The sequence below is a fragment of the Anomaloglossus baeobatrachus genome, chromosome 8, assembly GCF_048569485.1.
Source record: "Anomaloglossus baeobatrachus isolate aAnoBae1 chromosome 8, aAnoBae1.hap1, whole genome shotgun sequence".
Taxonomy (NCBI): domain Eukaryota; kingdom Metazoa; phylum Chordata; class Amphibia; order Anura; family Aromobatidae; genus Anomaloglossus; species Anomaloglossus baeobatrachus.
In genome coordinates, this window is record NC_134360.1 from 31,946,295 (window position 1) to 31,961,221 (window position 14,927).

The 14,927-nt window shown below is 40.9% G+C and overlaps 1 protein-coding gene across 1 annotated transcript in view; it reads right to left on the reverse strand.

Annotated features, from left to right (window-relative positions):
• FOXP1 (forkhead box P1) overlaps positions 1–14,927 on the reverse strand; it is a 918,681-nt gene that overhangs the window by 492,690 nt on the left and 411,064 nt on the right. The window lies entirely within an intron of this gene.

Consider the following 14,927-nt stretch of genomic DNA (forward strand, 5'->3'; position numbering starts at 1 on the left):
TGCAGTCAGGCACAATCCGGCGAAAAAACTGATGCGACGGATTCGGCGAAACCACCCCCCCGGATCCGTTGCATCAGTTTTTTCCATGCGTTATTTCCATTTTTTGATGGATCTGTTGTGATACTGAGCATGCTCAGTTCAAAAAAAACGGATCCGTTGTTGGATTCAATCATTTACCGGATGACGATGTATTAGGCGTCCATAGGCTTCCATTATACAACATGCCTGACGGTGCCGGATCCCGCGTGGTCTGGTTTTTTGCCGGAGACAAAAACATTCCATGCTGTGTCCTTTCCGGCAGCCGGATGAAGAAATTTCGTCGGATCCGGCGGACGCCGCATGCAATGCAAGGCCATCCGGCGCTAATACAATCAGACGCCGGATCCGTTTTATGTGCAATTCTCCGGATTGTGCCCAACGGCGAAAAACGGAGGTGTGAAAGAAGCCTTAATGTGCTTCTGATTAGGTGATCACCTAAACCAAATCTATTTAACAAGGGAAAGTATAAGAAACCCTGCTGTGGTCTTCACAATCCTCCTGCAGTAGGACAAGCTGGACGGCAAAAGAAGTTTTAGTAATATCCCAAAAGTAATAAGAAGGAAAAAAATAACTTTTAGCCATGCCAAAGGAGTTGAAAATAGAAGACGTGAGTGCGGAAAAGAAGGGCTCAATTCTGGCTTTACTTGCAGAGGGATACAGTGAGCGTAATGCTGCCTCCATCCTTAAAAGTTCTAAGACGGCAGTCCATTACAACAAGGTCAAGCAGCAGACATTGGGGACAACAAAGCTACAGACCGGCAGAGGGCGAAAGCGACTCTCCACTGACCGGGATGACCGTCATCTTATTTGAATGTCACTTAGCAACTGCAAGATGATATCAAGTGATCTACAAAAGGAAAGGTAAATGGCAGCTGGGGTGAAGTGCACGGTAAGAACAATTCATAACAGGCTCCTAGAAGAAGGGCTCAAGTCATGTAAAGCTAGAAAAAAGCCTTTCATCAATGAGAAGCAAAAGGAGAGCCAGGCTGAAGTTTGCCAAAGACCATAAGGATTAGACCATAGAGGACTGGAGTAAGGTAATCTTCTCTGATGAGTCTAATTTTCAGCTTTGCCCAACACCTGGTCGTCTAATGGTTAGACAGAGACCTGGAGAGGCGTACAAGCTGCAGTGTCTTGCACCCCCTGTGAAATTTGGTGGAGGATCGGTGATAATCTGGGGATGCTTCTGCAAGGCTGGAATTGGGCAGATAAAACTTTGCGAAGGACGTATGAATCAAGCCGCATACAAGGTTACCCTGGAAAAACAGTTGTCTCTTTCTGCTCAGGCAATGTTCCCCAACTCTGAGGGCTGGTTTTTCCAGCAGGACAATGCGCCATGCCACACAGCTAGGTAAATCAGTGTGGATGAAGGACCACCACATCAAAACCCTGCCATTCACAGCCCAATCTCCAGACCTGAACCCCATTGAAAACCTCTGGAATGTAATCAGAAGGAAGATGGATAGTCACAAGCCATCAAACAAAGAAGAACTGCTTACATTATTGCACCAGGAGAGGCATAAGGTCACCCAAAAGCAGTGTAAAAGACTGGAGGAAAGCGATGCATGAAAGCTGGGATTAAACATCATGGTTATTCCACAAAATATTGATTTCTGAATATTCCTGAGATAAAACATTACAATGTCCAGATCGGTGATCAGAGGCAGTCTCAGTGCTCCTTTAAGTCTTTACACTAGGTAGTATACGGTTATCTCAAGTATGTAATACTGACATCCCGGAATGCACAGCGGCAGAGAGCATCACAATATACCAAAACAGATCAGCTTTACAGGGGTGTCTGCCAATACGTTTGCTGACTTTTACAAAAAGAGCTAAAAGAATTGTGAATGCAGCTCTGGAGTATAATACAGGATATAACTCAGGATCAGTGCAGGATAAGTAATGTAATGTATATGCGTATATACACAATGACTGCACCAGCAGAATAGTGAGTGCAGCTCTGGAGTATAATACAGGAGGTAACTCGGGATCAGTAATGTAATGTATGTAACACAGTGACTGCACCAGCAGAATAGTAAGTGCAGCTCTGGAGTACAATACAGGATGTAACTCAGGATCAGTAATGTACTGTACAGTACGTACACAGTGACTGCACCAGCAGAATAGTGAGTGCAGCTCTGGAGTATAATACAGGAGGTAACTCAGGAACAGTATACGATAAGTAATGTAATGTGTGTACACAGTGACTGCACCAGCAGAATAGTGAGTACAGCTCTGGAGTATAATACAGTATGTAACTCAAGATCAGTACACGATAAGTAATGTAATGTATGTACACAGTGACTGCACCAGTAGAATCGTGAGTACAGCTCTGGAGTATAATACAGGATGTAACTCAAGATCAGTACACGATAAGTAATGTAATGTATGTGCACAGTGACTGCACCAGTAGAATCGTGAGTACAGCTCTGGGGTATAATACAGGATCAGTAATGTAATGTACGTACACAGTAACTGCCCCAGCAGAATAGTGAGTGCTGCTCTGGAGTATAATACAGGATGTAACTCAGGATTAGTACAGGGTAAATAATGTAATGTATGTACACAATGGCTGCACCAGCAGAATAGTGAGTACAGCTCTTGTACTGTACAGTACGTACACAGTGACTGCACTAGCAGAATAGTGAGTGCAGCTCTGGAGTATAATACAGGATCTAACTCAGGATCAGTACAGGATAAATAATGTAATGTATGTACACAATGGCTGCACCAGCAGAATAGTGAGTACAGCTCTGGTACTGTACAGTACGTACACAGTGACTGCACCAGCAGAATAGTGAGTGCAGCTCTTGATGCTAATATAGGATGTAACAGGGGCCTGAGAAAAAGGAGGGCCCATTTCTACCTCCAGAGCAGGTGGAATTTTGCATATTTATGTGCTCTTGGTGCTACAAATGGGCCATATGTTGACTTTGCACAAGGGTCCTTTTCTGTTTGTGTCTAATTCCATTACTAGAAAGGGTTTTTATTCTCCCACCGCTTAGATGAAATGAAATATAACGGGCGGAGTGCGCAGGGAGGATCCAAAACACCCACTATAAAACAGAAGCAAAGGTAAGCTAAGGATAAACAAAAAAGAGAGAAGAAAAATTGGCGTGCGGTCGTCCGTAATCACTTCCTAAATCATACAAGAAACAGAAGAATCCTGACAATTTGCTGACGCTTTAACATGTAAATATTTCTTTTCTGTTGTGAAACCTCACATAATATCCGAAAAATCACGATTCATACTATGCGCGGTCCACACTCACAATGTCGCCCTGTGGATATATATGTTAATATTTAAAAAGATTCATAAATTTTATATATTTAGATTAAAATTTGAATGCTAATTTACGCGATCACAACGGAATCTTCAAAATTTACACCCATCAATCCATGAAAGGAGTCCGAGCGCGTAACGAGCCGCAAATAAATAAATAATAGTCGTAAAAAAAAAAAAAAGATACATTTGTACAAAGTCGAGATATGTAATGTTAAGCAGCGCCGGAACTAAAACCTTGTAGGCAGCCGAGTATTAAATATACATAAAATGCAAATTCATTTGCAAAAGACAGAAACAACAGCACAATGTCATTTATTTTAATGTGACACCAACCTTTATTCTGTGTTACTGCCAAAAAAACACATTCATTAGATACAGCACCAATCTGCAACATGTAAATAAATTGCATTCATTTCAAAAGATTTCATGGGTCACCAGGGATAACTAAAAAGGCAATTATATAAAGCTGATGCGGTTTTCAGAAACAAATGACATTTTCTGCTTCTAGGGGCTGGGTAATTTTTACTCGAACAGAATTAGGAATTTTCTTTCTTTTTTTTTTTTCTTTCTCGCTTTTGAGGAAAAAGCAAAGAAAGAATTGGAACGTTTGTTCAGAATTGGGAGAGATATTGGGTTTTGGGGTGGTGCCGAATTTGGCGCCAGATTCACAATAAAGAGCAGTCTCGTCCACCTTTATGGTGGAGTGAGAAAAAAAAATGAAATAAAACATCTATTAATCCATATTTTTCTTTTATTAAATGAAGATTTTTGGGGAACGTAGTTTATTTTTAAAATCCCTTTGATGTCATGATATATACAAGATGGGCCAAATTTTTATTCATCAGAAATTCTATTCTTATTGAATTTATGCCAAATGATCAAAATATTAAGGTCTCTTCAGACCCCAAAGCATAATATAAAATAAAAAAAATATATATATACTTGACTCATTGCCCCCCTGATTTGGCACCGCAGCTCCATCCCTGATATATACAAGATCAGCAGAAATTTGATTGGTCAGATTTGCTCGAATTCGGATGGGAAATTCTATTCTGATTGAATTTATGCCAAATAATCATATTATTAAGGTATCTCCAGACCCAAAAGCATAATATAGAATAAAAAAAAATTATACTTGACTCATTGCCCCCCTGATTTGGCACTGCAGCTCCTTCCCTGATATATACGAGATCAGCAGAAATTTGATTGATCAGATTTACTCGAATTCGGATGGGAAATTCTATTCTTATTGAATTTATGCCAAATGATCAAAATATTAAGGTCTCTTCAGACCCCAAAGCATAATATAAAATAAAAAAAAAATATTATACTTGACTCATTGCCCCCCTGATTTGACACCGCAGCTCCCTGCCCAATGCTCCACTGGCCCTTTTTTCATCCAGCAGCTCCGGTCTTCTCTTCCATCATTAGTCTTCTTCACTTGCATGCACCTTTAGCAAAGGCTCTGGTCTTCTCTTCCATTGTTAGTCTTCTTCACTTGCATGCACCTGCAGCAAAGGCTCCGGTCTTCTCTTCGATCGTTCTTCTTCACTTGCACACACCTTCAGCAAAGGCTCTGGTCTTCTCTTCCATCGTTAGTCTTCTTCACTTGCATGCACCTTCAGCAAAAGCTCTGGTCTTCGCTTTCATTGCTAGTCTTCTTCACTTGCATGCACCTCCAGTAAAGGCTCAGGTGGAGCAATGACTGCACTATGGTAGAGTGATGGAGATTCAGTAGGTCAGAAAATAGAGAAGAAAAAGCTGACTGCATTATGGTGGAGTGATGGAGTTCCTGTAGGTTGGAGAAAGGCGGGGTAACAATGACTGCACTATGATGGAGTGTTGGAGACTCACGGAGAAACACTGAATGAAGAATGGTAGAGTGTGGAGTTCCTGTAGGTTGGAGAAAAGTGAGGCAAAAAAGGATTACACCATGGAGGAGTGTGGAGGTCCTGTAGGTAGGAGAACGGTGGGAGAACAATAACTGCATTAAGGTGGAGTGATGGAGGTCCAGTAGATTGATGACAGATTGGGGGAACAATGACTGCACTGTGGTGGAGTGATAGAAGTCCAGTAGGTCGGAGACAGGTGGGGAAGAATGACTGCAGTATGGTGGAGTGTGGAGGTCCTGTAGGTAGGAGAACAGCGGGAGAACAATGACTGCATTAAGGTGGAGTGATGAAGGTCCAGTAGGTTAGAGACAGGTTGGTGGAACAATGACTACACTGTAGTGGAGTGTGGAGGTCCAGTAAGTTGAAGAAAGGAGGATGAGCAATGACTGCACTATGGTGGAGTGATGGAGATCCAGTAGGCTGGTGAGAGGTGTTGGGAACAATGACTGCACTATGGTGGAGTGTGGAGGTCCTGTAAGTCGGAGAAAGACGGAAGAATAATGACTGCATTATGGTGGAGTGATGGAGATCCAGTAGGCTGGCGACAGATGGGGGGAACTATGACTGCACTATGGTGGAGTGTGGAGGTCCTGTAAGTCGGAGAAAGACGGAAGAATAATGACTGCGTTATGGTGGAGTGTGGAGGTCCAGTAGGTCGGAGAAAGGTGGAAGAACACTGACAGCAGTACAGTTGACTGATGGAGGTCTGGTGAGTCGGAAACTGACGGGGGACACTGACTGCAGCATGGTGGAGCCATGAAGGTCTGGTAAGTATGTTGGCACTGTCATGGTTCAATTTCTAAACTAACATTAAGTAAAACATAACCCCTCTAATTGTCTTGTTGTCCTATTTCAAACAAAGTTTGGGGGGAAGCTCCTGCTGCAGATTCAGACAACAGAAGATTTCTTAATAACATTCTCTGTTTTGTCTTATGAAGCAAAGGGGAAAAACTGATTTTTTTTAGGGTTAAATAACGGAGTCATCAGTAGGTTGCAGGGTGGGCTTCCAATTTGGAATAAATGGTATTTATCCTGGTACCTAGTGCACTGCAGACACGAATGTCAGTGGTTTCCCTTTAAAAGTGACGGATTTATTGTTAATCGTGGGCTAAGACTACAATAGCAATCACCGTGTCGGGGAAGAAGCAGAGGGAGCCGCGTCTTGGTGATACCTGTAAGAGAGCCCGAGGGCTGTGCAGCTTATCACAATGGTTAAGCGGCATTCGGAAGCCTGCAAAGTACATTACTGCAAGTAACAGCTCATGAAAAATACAGTGAAAAACTGCTCGTGGCAGAAACACTTAACTTCCTTGTTAGCAACCTCTCTCATGTGGCACTTTAACACCGAAAAGTTGTTTATTATGTTCCGTGCCAGGCAAAACTGATTAAATGGGGCTCTTAAGAATCAAAGCGTTATAAATTCATGGAAATACAGCGAGCAATAAATTCTGCGGAATTAAAAGCTTAGCGCGCTCCTATTAGTGATTTAGGGTGTTTGCATTGTTAATACTGATCTGTGGCAATGCTATTCTGCTGCAACAAGAGCGCCCGGCGATGCGCGCACAACACCGGTGAATTCTACGCGTAAACCCCCGCGCCGCGACACAAGGAGATTGCTTGTTTATTCATAGGAAACAAAAAAGGAAACGGAGCGACTCTAAGGATCACACGGTAAAGACTAAAGTTGGAATTGAGGTTCTGAGAATCCTGAAGACACTTAAAGCGCACCAATCAACAGGATTTTACTATATAACCTAAAGCCAATGCTATACTGGCGCTATCAGGCTGATTCTGTAGTGGTCAGATAGGATGTATAGGTTTTGAAACACAAGCAAGTAAAGTTTGTATAATGAGCAGCTTTTTGAGTGGCAGCAGCTGGTAGCTGGGGTGGGTATTCATAGTGATTCCTGCCCCCCTGCCTGTCTGTCCTCCCCCTGTTATTTATGCTAATTCTATTATAGAATCGTTTTACTAAGTGACTAGAAGGACCTATGTTGATGTCATACCCATGTGGCTAGAAGGGGCGGGGCCTCAGCCAACATAGCTGATACCAGGAAGCAACATTATTTTTCTGCTGGCTGAGGCCCCACCCCATCTGGTCACATGGGTATAAAATCAGCACAGGTCCTTCTAGCCACTTAGTAAAACGATTCTACAATAGAATTAGCATAAATATTACGAGAGGATGGATATACAGATGAACCATTAGTTGCCAGCAAGGATGAATAAGTTTTGAAACACAAGCAAGTAAAGTTTGTAAAATGAGCAGCTTTTTCATTGGTAGGAACTGCCGATCAGCTGATAGCTGTAGTGGGTTTTGATACAGTAGTGATTACCGCCCCCTGCTTGTCCATCCTCCCCCTGTTATTTATACTAATTCTATTATAGAATCATTTTACTAAGTGACTAGAAGGACCTGTGCTGATGTCATACCCATGTGACTAGAAGGGGCGAGGCCTCAGCCAACATAGCTAATACTAGGAAGTAACATTATTTTTCTGATGGTTGAGGCTTCGCCCCTTCTGGTCACATGGTTATAACATCAGCACAGGTACTTCTAGCCACTTAGTAAAACGATTCTACAATACAATTAGCATAAATATTGGGGGAGGATGGATATATGGATGGCCCATTAGTCGCCAGATAGGATGTATACATTTTGAAAACAAGCAAGTAAAGTTTGTAAAATTGACAGCTTTTTCATTGGCAGCAGCTGCCGATCAGTTGATAGCTGTGGTGGGTTTTGATACGGTAGTGATTCCCGCCTCCTGCTTCTCCATCCTCCCCCTATCTGTTATTTATGCTAATTCTATTATAGAATTGTTTTACTAAGTAGCTAGAAGAACCTGTGCTTTTGTCATACCCATGTGACCAGAAGAGGAAAGGCCTCAGCTAACATAGCTGATACCAGAAAGCAACATTATTTTTCTGTTGGCTGAGGCCCCACCCATTCTGGTCACATGGCTATGACATCAGCACAGGTCCTTCTAGCCAATTAGTAAAACGACTCTACAATAGAATTAGCATAAATAAAAGGGGAGGATGGATATACGGATGGACGAGGACTTGTGCTGATGTCATAACCATGTGACCAGAAGAGGTGGGGCCTCAGCCAGCAGAAAATAATGTTTCTTCCTGGTATCAGCTATGTTGGCTGAGGCCCCACGCCTTCTAGTCACATGGGTATGACACCAGCACAGGTCCTTCTAGTCACTTAGTAAAATGATTCTATAATAGAATTAGCATAAATAACAGATAGGGGTAGGACAGACCAGCAGGGGTGCAGGAATCACTATGAATACCCATCCTAGCTATCAGCCCCTGCCTCCTGTGACCCCACTTCACCACCGCTACAACCCTTCCCCCCAGTTAGATGCCACCGGATTATAAAACGGACCCCATATTTTTTTTTTTTACCTTTTTTTCCCTCTAAATTGTGAGTGAGTCTTATAATCCAGTGCGTCTTATAAAACGAAAATTACAGTATCTGTCTCTGGCACCACTGTCTATGCCCCTGCTGTTGCTTCCGGGCCCACTCATTATCCTCATGAATATTCACTGCACTGACTGCGGACCCGGAAGTAAGCATCACAGCAGCGCTGGAGATAGGTAAGTGTACAAGTTGATGCTGTTTGTGTGCTATCTGGATGTCAGCATATGATGACTTTACACACGGATGGCCAACGGAACGCCACAACGGACTGTGCAAAACATTCCTTTTTTGCTCGGACGCGTGAGGGGGCCTCACTGAAAAAGCACAAATCTGTTGCGGATTTTCCTTATCATTGGGGATATAAAAGTCAGGGATGAACTCCAACATGGTGTGGATTCACGGCAAAATTTGCAATTGTGACTTTTAGAACCATTTACCTTTTTCCTTTTTTTTGCAGATTCTGTAAGAAATCATCCGTTAATGTAATCCATTTTGTTCCTATTTTTTTTAATTAACTCAGAATGTTTTAATCGATATATTACTTCTCAGTCCTCCATCATTTTTTTATTTTCTTAAGAAGGCATATTTCACCCTCTCGGAGACACCTAAAAGCTTGGACACGGGCAGCCAAAAAAAACGTATAGATCCTCCTAAAAGAGGACATTTTATCGTAAAATTTTTCACTTGACATCAAGAGATTTTAACGACGCGATCGTCAAGAAAGATGGAGCGGTGACAGTCCGGTCACCTTAGTCCCCATCGCTGGTGTGACAAGATTAGGACACATCTACATTACAAACGGTTGATTAAAGATCGGCAATAAAACATGACTGGACGTTAAAGGTTTTGGCCACCTTTGGTGACTTTATCTTTTACTTAAATGTATTTTGCGCTAAAAATAATCTTTTTCAAATGTGTTACATTAAAAATTCTGCAGCGTTTGGCTTTTACAGGCTCCTTGCTGAATGTACAGTGAGTCAACTGGGAATCAGTCAGTGAGTTGCTTCTTACTTAACTCTTTTCCTGAGCTCCTCACCTCAATCAATCTACAATCATAAACTACATGAAAGCTGAGATTAATTTTTATAAAAAGAACATATACAATATTTACAAATACAGAACTGAACTGCATATTCCAGATAAGGCTGCACTAACACTCTGTATAGAGGTAGTATTACGGCTCTATCCTGACAGTACATGTCTCTTTTAATACATAACAGTATCCTATTGGCTTTGGAAGCTGCTGATTGACATTGTATACTGTTATTTAGCTCGTGATCTATGAATACACCCCGACCCTCCTCTACAGGTGACTCTCCTAGTTTCACTTCCCCAATAATAAATGTCTGCATATTATTGTGCCCAGATCTTTCTCTACAAGTGACTCTCCTAGTTTTACCCCCCTATAATATATCATGTCTGCATATTATTGTACCCAGATTGTTTTCTACAAGTGACTCTCCTAGTTTTACTTTCCCCCATAATATATGATGTCTTTATAATATTGTACCCAGATCCCTCTCTACAAGTGACTCTCCTAGTTTTACCCCCCCTATAATATATCATGTCTGCATATTATTGTACCCAGATTGTTTTCTACAAGTGACTCTCCTAGTTTTACTTTCCCGCATACTATATGATGTCTTTATAATATTGTACCCAGATCTCTCTCTACAAGTGACTCTCCTAGTGTTACTTTCCCCCATTATATATGATGTCTTTATAATATTGTACCCAGATCTCTCTCTACAAGTGACTCTCCTAGTTTTACTTTCCCCCATAATATATGAGGTCTTTATAATATTGTATCCAGATCTCTCTCTACAAGTGACTCTCCTAGTTTTAATTTCTCCCATAATATATGAGGTCTTTATAATATTGTATCCAGATCTCTCTCTACAAGTGACTCTCCTAGTTATACCCCCCTATAATAAATGATGTCTGCATATTATTGTACCCAGATTGTTTTCTACAAGTGACTCTCCTAGTTTTACTTTCCCGCATACTATATGATGTCTTTATAATATTGTATCCAGATCTCTCTCTACAAGTGACTCTCCTAGTTTTAATTTCTCCCATAATATATGAGGTCTTTATAATATTGTATCCAGATCTCTCTCTACAAGTGACTCTCCTAGTTTTACCCCCCCTATAATAAATGATGTCTGCATATTATTGTACCCAGATTGTTTTCTACAAGTGACTCTCCTAGTTTTACTTTCCCGCATACTATATGATGTCTTTATAATATTGTATCCAGATCTCTCTCTACAAGTGACTCTCCTAGTTTTACTCCCCTATAATAAATGATGTCTGCATATAATTGTACTTAGATCTCTCTCTCTACAAGTGACTCTCCTAGATCGTTTTCTACAAGTGACTCTGCCTAAAAAGCCATTCAAACATTTTTCCCACAATGGCTACTTAAGCTTTGTGGTCTAAACCACCAGGGAAAGACCTAAAGCCCTTTTTGAAAATGGCACCACATTCGGTAGAGTATAAAGACACTAAACAGGCTCTATAGATTGTGTACAGGAGCACAAGGCTGAGATGTTGAAGAACTTGGAGGATAGATTTACAGATAGAAACATGGATGGATTGAGAGAGGAAGGAAGGAGGGAAAGACAGAAAGGAAGGGAAAGGAAAGACAGAAAGGAAAGAAAGACAGAAAGGAAAGAAAGAAAGACAGAAAGGAAAGAAAGACAGAAAGGAAAGAAAGAAAGACAGAAAGGAAAGAAAGAAAGACAGAAAGGAAAGAAAGAAAGAAAGACAGAAAGGAAAGAAAGAAAGACAGAAAGGAAAGAAAGAAAGACAGAAAGGAAAGAAAGAAAGACAGAAAGGAAAGAAAGACAGAAAGGAAAGAAAGACAGAAAGGAAGGAAAGACAGAAAGGAAAGAAAGACAGAAAGGAAAGAAAGACGGAAAGGAAAGAAAGGCAGAAAGAAGGACAGAAAGGAAAGAAAGAAGGAAAGGAAAGACGGAAAGGAAAGACGGAAAGGAAAGACAGAAGGGAAGGAAAGACGGAAAGGAAAGACGGAAAGGAAAGACATAAAGGAAGGAAAGACAGAAAGGAAGGAAAGACGGAAAGGAAAGACAGAAGGGAAGGAAAGACAGAAAGGAAGGAAAGACGGAAAGGAAAGACAGAAATGAAAGGAAAGACAGAAATGAAAGGAAAGACAGAAATGAAAGGAAAGACAGAAAGGAAAGGATAGGCAGAAAGGAAAGAAAGACAGAAAGGAAGGAAAGACAGAAAGGAAGGAAAGACAGAAATAAAGACAGAAAGAAAGAAAGAAAGAAAAGACAGAAAGCAAAGGAAAGAGACAGGAAAGGAAAGAAAAGAAAAGAAAGACGAAAAGACAAAGACAAAAAGGAAAGGAAAGAAAGAAAGGAAAGAAGGAAAGACAGAAAGGAAAGAAAAGAAATGAAAAGAAAGACAGAAAGGAAAAGAAAAAGAGAAAGAAAGGAAGAAAGCAAAGAAGGAAGGGAAGGGATGGAAAGTAAAGAAAAAAAGAAGGAAAGAGAGAAATAAAGAAAACAAGAAAGAGAGAAGGAAAGAAAGAAAAAACAAGAAAGAGAAAGAAAACCAGAAAGAAAGAAAGAAAGAAAGAAAAAGAAAATGAATGAATGAATGAATGAAAAAAAAGAGAAAAGAAAAACAATGAGGGAAAAAAGAAAGAAAACGAGAGAGAAAGAAAGAAAAAAAAAGAGAAAGAAAAAGAAGGAAAGAAAGAAAAAACAAGAAGGAAAGAAAGAAAGAAAAAACAAGAAGGAAAGAAAGAAAAAACAAGAAGGAAAGAAAGAAAGGAAAGTAAGAAAGGAAGGAAAAAATGAAAAAGAGAAAAAAGAAGAAAAGAAAGAAAATGAGAAAGAGAAAGGAAAGAAGGAAGGGAGAAAAGAACGAAGGAAAGAACACAAAGGGTTAACTACAGCCAGTCCGTAGTCAATATCACATTTAAATGCAATTAACCCCGTTATGTTCTCACAAGGTCAGGGACAGCGGTGATCAGCGCTGGCATGACGCGGCGCGGCGGTGACCCGCTGACGTTCACATCACAGTTGCTATGGTGTTCAAAGAACTATTAATTTTTAAAAGGGGCGATTATAGAGGCTGGAGAAGAGCGTCAGGAGGGCGACCCTGCGGGGTAACAGTACAGCAATGTGCGACTCTCCAGGAGCTTCTGCCTGGTGGCACGTTAGTCCCCGGAGGCCATTTCCATGGTGCTGTTTACGGAGTGACGAGCGTCCATCACTTGTAGATCACAAACCTTGTTAAGTTGAAGAAGAAGATGCGAATACATCTAATATACACAACCACAGACAGGAAGGATTACTTAACGAAGGGACGACACATCTCCACCACACGTAATGAGGAGTCCATCCTTGTTACCATCCACAGCAGAAGGACAGAAGGATGAGGTTCACCAAAAGTGGACAACCTCCCCCGACCTCCATAGAAAATGGCCAAAAATCTAGAGACTTGCACTGAAGGTTATTAATGCCAAGACACTTTCAAGGAGAGTCGGCACAAAAGAAGTGTCACCACCATGGTCTGACCATTCCCACCTCCAAGATCCCGCGCGCAGAGAAGGACCCAGTTTACGTATTTGGTTGTTCTGCCAATACAGAAGACAGGTTCTCCTGAAAAGTCGTCCAATATCCAAGGTCACCGGAGACCCCAAAGCATAATAAATGGCGGAGAAGGAAGGGTTAATAAAATAAGTGACAATCCACCGGTTCTCCGCTCGCTTCAGACCGGTCTTCTCTTTAGTCCAAAGAGAAACCCTATGTGAAGCGAGGACCGGCAGGGGCAGGACAGGGTCTAGGACAGGTGGATATACTCATTTTTGGTTTTACCCCCATCATTTCCCACGCTGTCCTAATCTAATTCAGATTATAGCAAATCCGAATTTTTGAAGAAATTCATAAAATTTAGATTTTTTTACTAATCAATTTGCTCATGAGAAATTTGTAACTAATTAGATTTGGTACAGCCCGATCTGCTCATCACTAACAGTCATCACAATCGGTTTTATGCCGGAGATCACAAATTCCCCGTTTTGGGGAGAATTCGCATTTCCAGAGGCTGTAGAGCATGCTAAAAAATGGCTGCTTCCTTCCAAAAACAGCGCCACCCTGGTCCACAGGTTGGGTGAGGTATTGCAACTGATCTCTATTAACTTCAGTGGTTCGGAGCTACAAAACCAGATGTAACTCGTGCACAGGCGTGCAGCTGTTTTTGTAAGAAAGTAGCCATGAGGGGTATTCTCATCCCTTAAAACTAATGCACTTGGTTAGGATTTGGATGCAGCTCCTCAACACAGAGGGTGGCCATGTGCTGAATCAATAATGTAGCCCTATAATTGTCTGGATTAATGGGGTTTCCAGTGGTCTGACCCCAACTAATCAGCTTACACGCTGGTCAGATGTGGCATGTCATATCATCGGAGGAGGAGGAGGACACTGGGGGAGCAGGGGGGAAGGGGAGTATAAGTGTTTATTTTTATTACTGTGTGCAGTGACCCAGGGGTATGAGGTGTACCAGGATGGGGCCATGATGGAGACATATATACCAGGATGTGGCCAGGATGGGGACACATATATCATGATGGCGACATATATACCAGGATATGGTCAGGATGACCACATAAACCAAGCTGGGGCCATTATGGGGACATAAATACCAGAATGAGGTCATGATGGGGACATCTATACCACGACGGGGCCATTATGGGGATATATACTAGGATGGAGCCATTAAGGGGACATATAAACCAGGATGGAGCCATTATGGGGACATATAAACCAGGATGGGGCCATTATGGGGACATATATACCAGGATAGAGCCATGATGGGGACATCTATACCAGGACGGGGCGATGATGGGGACATATATACCAGGATGGAGCCATTACGGGGACATATATATATGGTGATATATATATGTATATATCTGGGGACATATATATATATATATATATATGGTGATATATATATGTATATATATGGTGATATACATATATATATATATATATATATATATATATATATATATATATATATATATATATATATATAAATATTATATATATATATATATATATATAAATATTATATATATATATATATATATAAATATATATATATATATATAAATATATATATATATTGTTATACTAATATATATTATTATATATATATTATATATATATATTATATATATATATATATATATATAACCATATATATATGTCCCCATAATGTCCCCATCCTGGTTTAT